Here is a 13,883-nt window from a genome sequence, read left to right as displayed (position 1 = left end):
CAGATTGTAGTTGATTTACAGTGTTGTGTTAGTTTCAGATATATAGCAAACTGATTTACGTCTACATGGGTTCATTCATTTTCAGATTCTTTTTCTCTTATAGGTTCTCACAGAATATTGAGCTCCCTGTGTTACACAGTAGGCCCTTGTTAGTTATCTATCTTATATATAATAAGTAGTGTGTGTATGTTAACCCCAAGCTCTTAATTTATCCCTCTCTCCCCACATTTCCCCTTTGGTAACCATAAATTTGTTTTCAATGTCTGTAAGTCTGTTTTTCAATATTTCTTTAGTAATAATCCAAGTTAACTCAGTGATACTCACTGAGTGATAGCTATATTAAAGGCTTCATGCTAGGTGCCATGTCTGACTCTTCGTGACCCCATGGACCCCCACCAGCCTCCCCTGTCCGTGGAATTCTCCCAGCAAGAATACTGGAGTAGTTTGCCATTCCCTTCTCCAAGGAATCTTCCCAACCCAGGGATCAAACCTGGGTCTCCTGCATTGCAAGCAGATTCATTACCGTCTGAACCACCAGGGCAGCTCTGATTCAAAGATGGCATTTATTTAAATTCTCAAAAGAAGATTCACTAGTAATATTGAGATGTGAAGGACTTTTATTCAGAAATAAAATCTGTTGCTCAGACACCTAATTTTTTTTTTTTTTGGTTCTACCAGTTTATTGCTACCAACCCATCTCCCTCCACCCTCATGCACACATTCTCAGCCATGTAACCCCATGGACTGCAGCCCACCAGGCTCCTCTGTCCATGGACTTTTCCAGGCAAGAATGCTGGAGTGGGTTGCCATTTCCTTCTCCAAGACACCTAATTTTGATTCAGGCATTTCTTAGCAAAGGCAGAATGGTAGGAGACAGCCCAGTCCCAGCTCCATGGCCTAGGGTCCCAGCACAGGACCCAATCCTCAAGAGCTGGTGTGTAAGAAACCACATGACCACTTGTGCCATGACCTTGGGCACCACCTTCTTTCTGCAGCCAGGAAACCAGCTCAAAGGCAAGTTGCTGGTGCAGTTGCCCCCCCATCAGTGAGCCCACCGTAAGCCCTGTCTGGCCAGGCGGTTGCGGCATTCCTGTCTGTAGTCCTGACGCATATCACCATCCCCAGCAGTCTTACGTGTGGGCCAGGAACAGTTCAGTCTCTCCAGGCTTTGCTCTTCATTACATGAGTTTTCTTTCTCCAGAGCCAAAGACCACTTAGTATGGTACCAAAAAGTACAATCAGCCTCTAAAACAGCCACCACTGGCTTGCCTTGATATACCCAGCAACTGGCTTCAGATCAGATTGTGGGAGGAAAACTTTTTTACCAACTTGGGTCTTAGTGGTCAGGGGCAATGAGAGGGAATGCAAGTTAATTGACAATAGAGGAGCAGGAGAAAAGATAGCATCTATTCACATGCATTCAGGGTACTCAATAATCTGAGTAATTCACTGAACAACCAAGAGTAATGCTTTATATATCAGCGTAATAGTGGAAAGGAGGGGAAAATGGGGTTTCTCGGGGAAATAAATGGAGGCTCTGGCAGCTTCTATAAAATGTATATACACAATTTCTCATCGCCATGCTAATGGTCATTCTCCTTCTTGGCTGGAAGCTCCCCAGAGAGAGGATTGATGGCAGCTTCCTTCTCAAAAAGCTCTGCAATTAGTCAGATAAGGGGGACTCCAAAAGGCATGTCTCTGAATCTGCTATATCCCAGATGTCTCCCGTTCAAAATAATCTTTATTTCATTCCACTGTGTCCCTTTAATATTGCAGTAGTATTTGTCTAGGGAGCCTTCGGAGAAGGCAGTGACACCCCACTCCAGTACTCTCGCCTGGAAACTCTCATGGAAGGAGGAGCCTGGTGGGCTGCAGTCCATAGGATCGCTAAGAGTCGGACACGACTGAGCAACTTCACTTTCATTTTTCACTTTCATGCATTGGAGAAGGAAATGACAACCCACTCCAGTGTTCTTGCCTGGAGAATCCCAGGGACGGGGGAGCCTGGTGGGCTGCCATCTATGGGGTCGCACAGAGTCAGACACGACTGAAGTGACTTAGCAGCAGCAGCAGGGAGCCTTACTTGTAGCTCCAGTTCCTATGTCATTAATCCCATTTTCTCAGACCTTTCCACGTCATTCATTCCTCAGTCAAGCCTATGGTGGGAAAGAGATGATTTAGGTCTTGCCAGACCTCAAGCCAGAATTCCCAGGTGGTGCTGGTGGTAACCGGCCTGCCAGTGCGGAGACATAAGAGATGTAGGTTCGATCCCTGGGTTGGAAAGATCCCCTGGAGGAGGAAATGGCAACCCACTCCAGTTTTCTTGCCTGGAGAATCCCATGGACAGAAGAGCCTGGTGGGCTGCAACCCATGGGGTCACAGAGAGTTGGACACAACTGAAGCAACTTAGCATGCACGCACAGACCTCAAGCCAGCATTCGTGTGACAGGTGGCAGCTCTGATGGTTCTCATCACTAGAGCTTCAGCCAGCCAAGTAGCTGTTACAAAACCTGTGCCTTGTCTCAAAAACCCATTCAAAGCTCTCAGTCTACTGATTAACCTTGGAGAGTACATTAAAAGTAATACCAAAGATAGACTATATGATGCGATGGCGATGTCTCTACTTTTTGGATACATGTAAACACAGAACTAACCGGGACCACTCAGTGTGGGGCAAGGCTTCCCTAGTGGTTTGGTGGTAAAGACTCCATCTTCAACGCAGGAGACATGGGAGACGTGAGTTCGATCCCTGTGTCGGGAGGAGGAAATGGCAACCCACTCCAGTATTCTTGCCTGGGAAATCCCATGGACAGAGGACTTGGCAGGCTATAGTTCATGTCACGGAAGAGTCAGACATGACTTAGTTACTAAACAGCAGAGTGGGGCAAATAGCTCTTCATGATAATATTCTTCTAATACAGAAAAATAAATGATGCCTCTCACAGAGACCCTGAAGCATCTAGAAAATACTGAATTGTTTTTACTGTGTAACAAGCCTTCAACTTTTACAGACGTCACTCACAGCAGAGCCAGACCAAGGGTGAGTTCTCTTTTCAAGGGAGGAAATAGTGATTCAGATGGATGGGAGGCAAGGAATAAGGATGAGCTGTCAGGTTAGGGCTGAGAGCTGATACACATGAGCTGGAACCATGAGGTGGGGTTTTGCAGAGGGCCCCTGATGAAGGTAACTGGAAATGTGTTTCTTGACCTTGGTATTTGTGATATTACTTTTCAGTATCTTTCCCTGTCACTGACTTTTTAAAAATTTTTTTGAATTTTATATCGGCATATAGTTGATTTACAATGTTGCATGAGTTTCAGGTATATAGCAAAGTGGCTTAGTTATACATATATCCATCCTTTTTCAGATCCTTTGTCCATATCAGTTATTATAGAGTATTGAGTAGAGCTCCTTGTGCCGTACAGTAGGTCCTTGTTGGTTATCAGCTGTATACACAGTAGGGTATATATGTTCATCACAACCTCGTAATTTAGTCCCCCCACCTTTTTCCTTTGTTAACTTAAGTTTGTTTTCTAAGTCTCTGAGTCTGTCTGTTTCTGTGTTGCAACTAAGTTCATTTGTATCATTTTTTAGATTCCACATGTAAGTGGTTATCAATGCAATGTTTGCCCTTCTCTGGCTGGCTGACTTCTCCTTGCTGACCTTTTATTTCCGGCTCAGTGATCGGAGGTGTTACTGCTCACTTTCTGGCTTAAATCGCTTGGGCAGGGTACTTTTTCTCTGTGTCTTTGAGTCTTCCTGTTTGAAATGGAGATGAACATAGTGTCGATCTCATAGGACAGTCGTGAGAAATAAAGAGTACTTGGAACCATACCTGAGACCCTGAATTAACCACTAGTTAACTGAGTTATCACTAGTCTTATGCCTCATGGCAACAGCAGCACCACTAGTTCTAACTAGTATTAGTTAGAGCAGTAGTGTCTGACTTACTTTTGCACCTGCATGGGGTCCCCCCAGTCCAATGGAGGCTCCTAGGCAATGGTGATGCAGTGCGTCTGTTCTGTGAAAAACAGGTTAAAAGCTCTCAGTTTAAAGTTATCTTAGGCCTATTTGCAATGAGGCCTTTTTTTCCAAGGCCCATTTTTCACTTTATTGTAGACATAAATCTTTTTTTATGCAGATGCTTAAAATTTTTTCCCAATGAAAAACATACTCGTTTCACGAAGACTTTCTATTGGGCCATCATATCTCTATTCTCCCAAGGAGCCCACTGGCAGATAACGGGACAGCGAGGGAAAGTGTTGGCAATGAAGAACTGGAAACGACACGAGGAGCTGGAATCCCTGGTACCTATAATTATATTCACCTGCACATGTGCAGAGCTTGATAAAAAGAAAGAACCTGTTTTGGTACTCCTTAATTTTAAAAGGAAAGAATGCCAAGAACTCTAAGGCTTAATGACCAAAACAAGCATGCCTGAAACAGATTCAGACACATGAGTGCAAAGAAGCAGATCAAATACGTTTTGTGACCGGGTACTTGTGGCTCAGCTGGTAAAGAATCTGCCTGCAATGTGGGAGACCTGGGTTCGATCCCTGGGTTGGGAAGATCCCCTGGAGAATGGAAAGGCTACCCGCTCCAGTATTCTTGCCTGGAGAATTCCATGGACTGTATAGCCTGTGGGGTCGCGAAGAGTCAGACACAACTGAGTGACTCGCTCATTCACTCACTCACACCCTCCAAGGGGCTCCATCTGTGTCTCTCTTTGAGATGCTGTTGTCTGTGTGCCATCTTTATGCTGCAGCAACAAAAAGGACCATCTCACGGTGTCACCAGTGAACCACAAAAAAATTGCAGGTAAAATGCACAGTTTTAGGCAAATCCTTTGAGATGAGGATTCCCTGGATGGGTTTGACTGCATTTTCCAGTGTAGTTGAATTCCTTCTTTGGTATTGAATCTGCTCTGCTTTATACCAAAGAGCTCAGCCTCCTCCTGCAGACATTGAAATTCATCTGTTTCACTCATGGCACCATTTAAGCTTGTTCTTTTCCTCTGATACTTCTTTTATAAGCTTGCCTCCACTTACAAAACCATCAAAGCCTGGAAAGAAATTATTTGACAAGAAAAAAAGAAAAGCACCTTTAGTGTAAGTTTCCAAGGAGACCAAATCAGTGAGCCACCTGAGGTGAAGTTGGCCCGGCAGTGACCTTACAGCCAGTCCTGTGTGTCATCCTCTCCCTGTTCCAATTTCTCTTTGAAACTTTCGGAAAGCTGTGTACACCAGTCATATCATTAAGAGGCTGATTGAATCTAAAACCAAACTGTTGCCCTATTTGTGTCTTGTGTGGTCTAAATAGGAAAAAAATAAATCAACTCACGGGAGGAAAAAAACCTGATAGGCACAAGCCAAAAGTCACACCTTGTTAATGAAAATATACAAAACTTGTGTTATGTAATATTGATAATTATAATAGCCTACCTAATGAAGGCAAAGGGCAAAAGCCTTATTGCTTCAAACACCCTTTCCCACCTGAGTTTCTCATGAGAAAAAAAAACAACGGTGCTAAGTGGCATCCAAGGCTGGCTCCCCAATCTCATTAGAATATTAGCTGTTCCAAGGCTGGCTCCCCAATCTCATTAGAATAGCTGTTACTGAAACCAGGCTGTTTCCTGCTCCCTTTGGCAAAGGACGGCACCACTCAATGGAGCTTTGTCAGAGTCTCAGGAGGGTGAGGCGACGTCAGGTCTTCTGGAAGCTTGTTTTTCTTAACTTTTTATTTTGTATTGGGATATAGCCAGTTAACAAGCAATGTTGTGACAGTTTCAGGTGGACAGTGAGGGGACTCAGCTCTACATGTATCCACTCTCCCCCAGATTCCCCTCCCATCCTGGCGGCCACACAGCGTTGAGCAGAGTTCACTGTGCTCTGCAGTGCGTCCTTGTTGGTTATGCATTTTCAGCAGAGCAGTGTGTACACGTCGATCCCAAACTCCGTAACGATCCCTCCCCCCATCCTTCCACTTGGCAACCATAGACTGTTCCCTAAGTCTGTGAGACACTTTCTGTTTGGTAAGCGGGTTCGTTTGTATCATTTCTTTTTAGATTCCACCTATAAGGGATATCATATGATATTTCTCTTTCTCTGTTGGACTTATTTCACTCAGCATGACACTCTCTAGAAGTTTGTTTTGAGCGTCCCAGGTGGTGCTAGTGGTAAAAAAACCAGCCTGTCAATGCAGGAGACATAAGAGGGGTGAATTCTATCCGTGGGTCAGGAAGATCTCCTGGAGGAGGGCATGGCAGCCCACTCCAGTATTCTTGCCTGGAGAATCCCGTGGACAGAGGAGCCTGGCAGGCTACACAGTCCAGAGCATCGCAAAGAGCCAGACACGACTGAAGTGACTTAGTACTCCCACACATAGTTGTTTGAGGCGGGTCTTTCAATGCCAGAACTTGCCACGGTTCAGGATTTGCAGAAAAGGGAGTTCAGGGCATCACAGGGCACAGACCACCTGTTGATGTTTTTCACGGGAGACTTCATGAACCTTTCCCAGAGATTCCATAACAATCAAGCTGTTTGCCTCGGCTAGAGTCTCCTGGGGAGAAGGCTATGGCAACCCACTCCAGTACTCTTGCCTAGAAAATCCCATGGACGGAGGAGCCTGGTGGGCTGCAGTTCATGGGGTTGCGAAGAGTCAGACACGACTGAGCAACTTCACTTTCACTTTTCACTTTCATGCATTGGAGAAGGAAATGGCAACCCACTCCAGTGTTCTTGCCTGGAGAATCCCAGGGATGGGGAGCCTGGTGGGCTGCCATCTCTGGGGTTGCACAGGGTTGGACACGACTGAAGCAACTTAGCAGCAGCAGAGTCTCCTGGAGTGGTAAGCACAATTCATGAGGATGATTAGATCGTTAGGTGATGTTCCTGGAGACCATCAGCTACAATTAGATCGTTAGGTGATGTTCCTGGAGACCATCAGCTACAATTAGATCGTTAGGTGATGTTCCTGGAGACCATCAGCTGACTTGGGAGCCTCCTTGTCCGAGCTGTGTGTGCACGAAGGGGTGATGGGGAGTTGGAAGCAGAGGGTTTCCGTTCTCTGTAGTCTGAAAGGGAACATGCATCTCCAAGACCGCTCTGTTTCATGGTGGACGGATAGCCAGATGACACTGAGGGGAAGTGGAAGCTCAGATAGCACCAAGCTGTCAATTATCCAAAGTTGCTTTTCATTTAACTTTAGCAGCATTTGGGCCCCAGGGTCCCCACCTCTCCAGCCACACTCAATTACTCCTTCCCAAGTAGTTCTGGAAAGTGTAGTGGGGGTCTCGGCTCTCAAGGACAGGGTGTTTCAGGTAGAGACCCATCCCTGGCCCAAGAAACCACACTGATATATTTATTCTCAGATGTTCAGATTACAGTGCACACTCTAAGCGGCTGTGGAAATGCACAGAAAATAAGCATCACAGGGTTACAAGGCCTTTAAACACACAGCTCTCAGTTGTGGAGAAATGAGTGAGCAAAACTTGAGCATGTTTAACATAAAGTTAATTTTGAAGTTTATTCTCAATTGCTTTGGAACATAGGTCTGGTCATGTCACTCCTGTTTGCCTTTTGAATGAGTCTGAGGCTCAGTGGTTAAGAATCCACCTGCTAAAGCAGAAGACTCGGGTTCAGTATCTGAGTCAGGAAGATCCCCTGGAGGAGGATATGGCCTGGGAAATGCCATGGGCAGAGGAGCCTAGCAGCCTATACCCCATGGATCTGCAAGAGTCAGACACGACTTAGTGGCCGAACAACAAGGCCAAGAGAATCTCAGACTATCAATAAATATTTGTTGCATGAACAAACAACTAGTATCATGCCTTACGTTCACAGGGCATATGCATTACAGAATTTGTAGCTACAAAAAAATAAATCTAATTCTATAAGAGCAGAGAGGAATGTCTCAGTTCTCATTGAAAAAAATCTCTTGTCATTCTGATTTCCTAGTGTTAGAACATTCCCATATACCCTACAGACTTATTTATTAGTGTCAAAGGTCTGTATTTTTTATTTCTCACTCTTTTTCCCACTAGAGGTAGGCATGCCAGGAGAAGTTTCAAATGCATGGATTGAATCCGTGATTCACCGTGTGGTTGAAGCTCCTGTCCATCAAGGCCCAGGTTCTGGTCCCTTCATCTGCACTCCCCACCATGATGAGTGAAGTCAACCATGGAGTTAGTTGTGCGTCCATCGTTCACATGCTCCTTGTCCTGGCCGGGTTGTAGTATGGCTGATTGCTTGTCTCCCGTCCAGAATTCTCTTCAATTTCAGTTCGCTCTTTGATCTTTCTGCATGTTCTACATCCATCCTAGAGCTGGCAGCATACTTTAATAAAGAACCTCCTTGAGACCCTTGGGAAGGAGAGCCACCAGCCCACCTGGGGGTTTGCTTTAGAGTGCACACCTGCTCGGGCTGGTGGAGTGGGTGGTATAGAAATGAACAAAGACCAGTCAAATGAGAAAAGCGAAGGCTGTCTGTTCTAAGCATCTTGTAGCAGGGGAGTCAGCCACCATCACTTATGTTTGGCCGAGACTCGTAGGCAGGCAGGGTAGCTGGAAAGCTTCATAGCGGAGAAAAGGGGAGACTTATGGGGGCCCCAAAGAGAGGTTGCTGGCCTGAGGAAGCTGGAGGAAGGCCAAGGAGAAGTGGACCATCCTGTGTGATTAATTAGGGGTGCGTGTTTGACTTTCTCTGGTTGGTTTTCAGTTGGTCCCCAAGTTGACTGTGACCCTGTGGACTGTATAGCCCACCAGGCTCCTTTGTCCATGGGATTTTCCAGGCAAGAATACTGGAGTGGGTTGCCATTTCCACTTCCAGGGGAGTCTTCCCAACCCAGAGGTTGAAACTGCATCTCTTGTGTCTCCTGCACTGACAGGTGGATTCTTTACCACTGTGCCACCTGGGGAGCTCAAGCTGCCACTTATTAATCAAGTACTAGCCATTTGAGGACAGTTGTTCCAGAAGTAACTGTTTAGCTCTCCGGATTGTCACGAGAGATAACATGACTTTCCTGTAAGTCTACCTTAGAGCAGGCTGCCTTCCTGAGGTTACTCTATAAAGGGCTGTTTTCTTGGGCAGGTTGCTTCAGGTTGTGGATCAAAGTTCTGCTTTTATATGTGGTCTGACCACTGTCCATTTGTATGTTCCGTCTCTCTGTGGGGATATATGTGAAACTTGTAACAAAGCTTTGATTTTAAGTGTTATTTTAAAATTGCATTTTAGTTATAGTTAAAATAAAACTAAACATAACCAGGTGATTTGGAGTAAATTATCTGCCATAGATTTTTTTTTCTCCCTTCTCTATCAAAAGATAGGCCAGTCTGCAGCAGTGAGCATCGGTTGTGCAGAAAAGTTGCTCAGTTGTGCTTGACTCTTTAGGACCCCTCAGACTACCGCCCGCCAGGCTCCTCTGTCCATGGGATTTTTCAGGCAAGAATACAAGAGCGAGTTGCCATCTCCTACTCCAGGGGATCTTCCCGACCCAGGGATGGAACCTGCCTCTCCTGTGTCTTCTGTATTGGCAGGTGAATTCTTTACCACTGAGTCACCTTGGAAGCCTAACCAGAGTGTTAGCCCGCAGGAAAGAGTTAGTGTAATTTGTTGTCTCTTTTCTACTGGGACCTGAGTTGGTGGATACCTCTGAGTATGTTTTTTTGCAAAAAAAAAGTATTCATGAATTCTTGGTCTCAAGGTCTTAGGGACTTGCAGACCTCAGTGAAGAAAGAAGAAATATATGGTTTGAAAGAAGGAAGAAATACACCAGAGTTTGGTAGAGCAGGAAGGAAGAATTGCATTCAGTTAGAACTCCTCAGACTAAAGACATGTACACAGTTCTATTGTCTAAACCACTTAAAAAACAAATTGCTAAGAAGAGATTATTGAAAAGGTGCTTTATTGAAGTCATTAGATTCTTTCATTGAACATTTGTTGGACCCCATTATGTGCCTGGCCCTGGAAATATCTCCACTATTATTTGTTAACTGCAGTCTGTAATCACACAGGGAAAAACACTATATATTTTCACTAAGACTGAATAGCTAGGGCCAACAAATTTAATATTTAAATGAAATGACTAACTTCCAGGAGAGATACACAGTGAGATAATCCTTGTTTAAGGAAAAAGCACTCTTCATGTTCCTTTTGTGCAAGTGGTCTTGAAACCAATTATTTATTGAACATATACATGCCCAAGGGACTGTCTGGAAAATGGAAAGTATTTCCAGACTTGAAGGAATTTAAGGAAGCCTTGTAGATAAGGGGTGGATGTGTACCTCAGCATTGCATTGCATGCATGTTTGCTCAGTCACCTCAGTTGTGTCCAACTCTTTGCAACCCTATGGACTATAGACCACCAGAATGCTCTGTCCATGGGATTCTCCAGGCAAGAATACTGGAGTAGGTTGCCGTGCCCTCCTCCAGGAGATCTTCCTGATCTGGGAATTGAACCTGCATCTGCCTGCGTCTCCTGCATTGCAGATGGATCATTTACCCACTGAGCCACGTGGGAAACCCCAGCCTTGCATTGGTAGATGGTGAATGTGCCTCGTGCATGGAAAACACGCAAGGGCTCCCTGGGGTCTTCTTGGGGAGGGTGCTATTTCCCTGTGGCTGGTGAGAAAAGGAGTTATCATAACACATTTGACAAGTCTTAACATTTCCATTTGTCAGGTTGAAAGCACACCGTCCATACCAGTGCCTGTTTAGACATTTATTTTTCTTATATTACACTCGAGACAAGTGAGAAAGGAAGTTTGACAAGCAATTTGTGCTATGTCAGTTACACCAAATCACAGCCCATGTCTGCCCCTCTAATCACACAAAGCCCATGAGGCGTGAAGTTCCAGGGGTTCATGAGGTTACTGAGAAGCATGGAAAAGACACAAGGAGACGTTAGCGAACAGAATCTTCTCATCAGTAACTTGCTATGACTGTCCCGTGATGTTTAGAAAATGACTCATCTTCACCCATCTCTAGGGGTTCCCTGGTGTGTGCTAAGTTGCTTCAGTCATGTCTGATTCCTTGCAATCCCATGGGCTATAGCCCGCCAGGCTCCTCTGTCCATGGGGATTCTCCAGGCAAGAATACTGAAGTGGGTTGCCTTGCCCTCCTCCAGGGGATCTTTCCAATCAGGGATGGAACCCACATCTTCTGTGGCTCCTGCATTGCTGGTGGATTCTTTACCTCTGAGCCCCTGGGGAAGCCTGGTTACCTGGTGTTATAAGGTAAATGTTCATGCCCTCCCCCACCAGAATCCATTCAGTGAAGCCTTAACCCCCAATTTGACAGTATTCAGAGATGGGACTATTAGGAGTTGATTATGCTTGGATGAGATCATGAGGGTGAGGCCCTCCTGCTGGGATTAGTGCCCTTAGAAGGAGAGGATGTGAAAAACTGGGGAAAGGCCATGTGAGCACATGGAGAAAAGTGCTGTCTACAGACCCGGAATGCCAGGAACCCTGCCTACCAGCACCTTGATCTTGGCCTGCCCCTCCTCAGCTAAGCTGCCCATTCTGTAGTATTATGTCACACGGCAGCCCAGGCTGACGCAGATCTGTTTCTCCTGAGTCTCTGCAGCAGCGACTCTCAACACGGCGCCATTCTGCACCCGCATCCTACGCCCCACCCCCCGCCCCCACCAGGCGCTATCTGGCCAGGTCTGGAGATGCTTTTTGTCAGTATACTGGGTTTGCTCCTGAGATCTAGTGTATAGAGGCCAGGGATGCTGCTGGCCATCCAGTATACAGGACATTCCCCCTGCCCCCCACCCACGGTAAAGCATGATGTAACCAGACTTGTATGGATGTGAGAGTTGGACTATAAAGAAAGTTGAGCACGAAAGAATTGATGCTTTTGAACTGTGGTGTTGGAGAAGACTCTTGACAGTCCCTTGGACTGCAAGGAGATCCAACCAGTCCATCCTAAAGGAGATCAGTCCTGGGTGTTCATTGGAAGGACTGATGCTGAAGCTGAAACTCCAATCCTTTGGCCACCTGGTGTGAAGAGCTGACTCATTGGAAAAGTCCCTGATACTGGGAGAGATTGAGGGCAGGAGGAGCAGGGGACGACAGAGGATGAGATGGCTGGATGGCATCACCAACTTGATGGACATGGGTTTGAGTAAACTCCGAGAGTTGGTGATGGACAGGGAGGCCTGGCGTGCTGCGGTCCATGGGGTTGCTAAGTGTTGGACACGACTGAGCAACTGGACTGAACTGAACCAAGCCCCAAAGAGCCATAATGCCAAAACTGAGGAAAATGACTCCACGTTTGGTACAAACATTTCCCCAAAAGCCCTGGCAAACCCCACTTCTCTTCAACAGCATTATGAACTCCTGTCTTTGTCTGACAATTCCAGAAACCACCCTGACTAGGTGGTTTGACTAGGAAACCCGTCAAAGCCCTGCTTGTGAGGCCAGATGACTTGAGCTGGAAATAGCAGGTGCGGACCCTGCAAGTGGTCGAACTGTACCCCCTCGTCTGTGGTTGAGTCCGCACACCGTCCTCTCTCTGTGGGCTCACACCAGGGTGTGGGGGGAGTTCCAGCAGCTCACATATGTGTGATGGGCATCCCCAGGGTGGCTGCAGGCACCAAGAGAGAACGCTCCTGAAGCCCTCCTGTAGCCAGTTCTCTTCAAACCATTTCTCTTGCTCTGCTTAGATCCTTGTGGTTTCCCGGGCAACTCAACGCATTACCAAAAGATATATGCCTCCAAGATTTTGATGGTAAAAATAAAACAACATCACGTTAAATTTGGGACTTGTGTTCGAGATCACTCAAAGCTCTGAAAGCAGCTCCCTTCGCTTGTGCTTCAGTTTTAAGTCCTATTTTGGGATGCCTTACTGGCATTTGCGTTGGTTGGGATTGAACAGGTTGTGCTTTGGTCGTGGCTCCTGTTTAGATACAGGGTAGGGTGGTGCGTTGTTCAGTGCAGTGTTCGTGGGATGCCTGCCTCCATCCAGGCCAGTCCCAGGTACCAGGAGCTCAGGCGGTAAAGTCCTCAAGGAGGTTACTGAGGTGAACAGACCCTTGCGTTCTGCGAGAGACAGGCTTGGATTGGAGGGGCAGGGGAGCTGAAGCATCTTTGGGAGAAGAGGATACAGGAGCAACCTCCTAAACGATGTGACCCCCGAGCTGAGCCTGGACAAGTCAGAGGTAACCAGACGCAGGGACAAACCATGGAGGAACAACAGCAGGGGCAACAGGAGCTACGCCCCCGAGATGCAGAATCACAGCAGACTCACCTGGAGGGAGGAGAGGTCCCAGGACCCACGGGCGCTCTGACGGCCAGGCCCAGATGAGTGTGCGTTTCGTCTGGTAAGCGAGGGGGTGCCACGGATGTGGTCAGAGGCAGAGTACCACATACTGCCGCACGCTCCCAGCGAATTCTAAGAGAAAGAAGTGAAGTCGCTCAGTCATGTCTGACTCTTTGCAACCCCATGGGCTGTAGCCTGCCAGGCTCCTCCATCCATGGGATTTTCCAGGCAAGAATACTGGCATAGGTTGCCATTTCCTTCTCCAGGGGATCTTCCCAACCCAGGGATCGATCCTGAGTCTCCCACTCTGCAGGCAGACTCTTTATCGTCTGAGCCACTATTTGCAACCCCATGGTCTATACAGTCCATGGAATTCTCCAGGCCAGAATACTAGAGTGGGTAGCCTTTCTCTTCTCCAGGGGATCTTCCCAACCCAGGGATCGAACCAGGTCTCCCGCGTTGTAGGCAGATTCTTTGCCAGCTGAGCCACAAGGGAAGCCCAACAATACTGGAGTGGGCAGCCTGTCCCTTCTCCAGGGGATCTATCCAACCCAGGAAACGAACCAGAATCTCCTGCATTGCAGGCAGATTCTTTACCAACTGAGCTATCAGAGAAGCCC

The 13,883-nt window shown here is 46.8% G+C and overlaps 1 protein-coding gene across 8 annotated transcripts in view; it reads left to right on the top strand.

Annotated features, from left to right (window-relative positions):
• The window catches only part of CTNND2 (catenin delta 2), a 1,048,486-nt gene that overhangs the window by 962,221 nt on the left and 72,382 nt on the right, over positions 1-13,883 (top strand). The gene's annotated exons all lie outside the window — the stretch shown is intronic.

The sequence above is a fragment of the Odocoileus virginianus genome, chromosome 14 (genome assembly GCF_023699985.2).
Source record: "Odocoileus virginianus isolate 20LAN1187 ecotype Illinois chromosome 14, Ovbor_1.2, whole genome shotgun sequence".
Classification (NCBI taxonomy): domain Eukaryota; kingdom Metazoa; phylum Chordata; class Mammalia; order Artiodactyla; family Cervidae; genus Odocoileus; species Odocoileus virginianus.
Note: the sequence above shows the minus strand (reverse complement) of the source record. Positions and strands in the feature narration are given on the sequence as shown.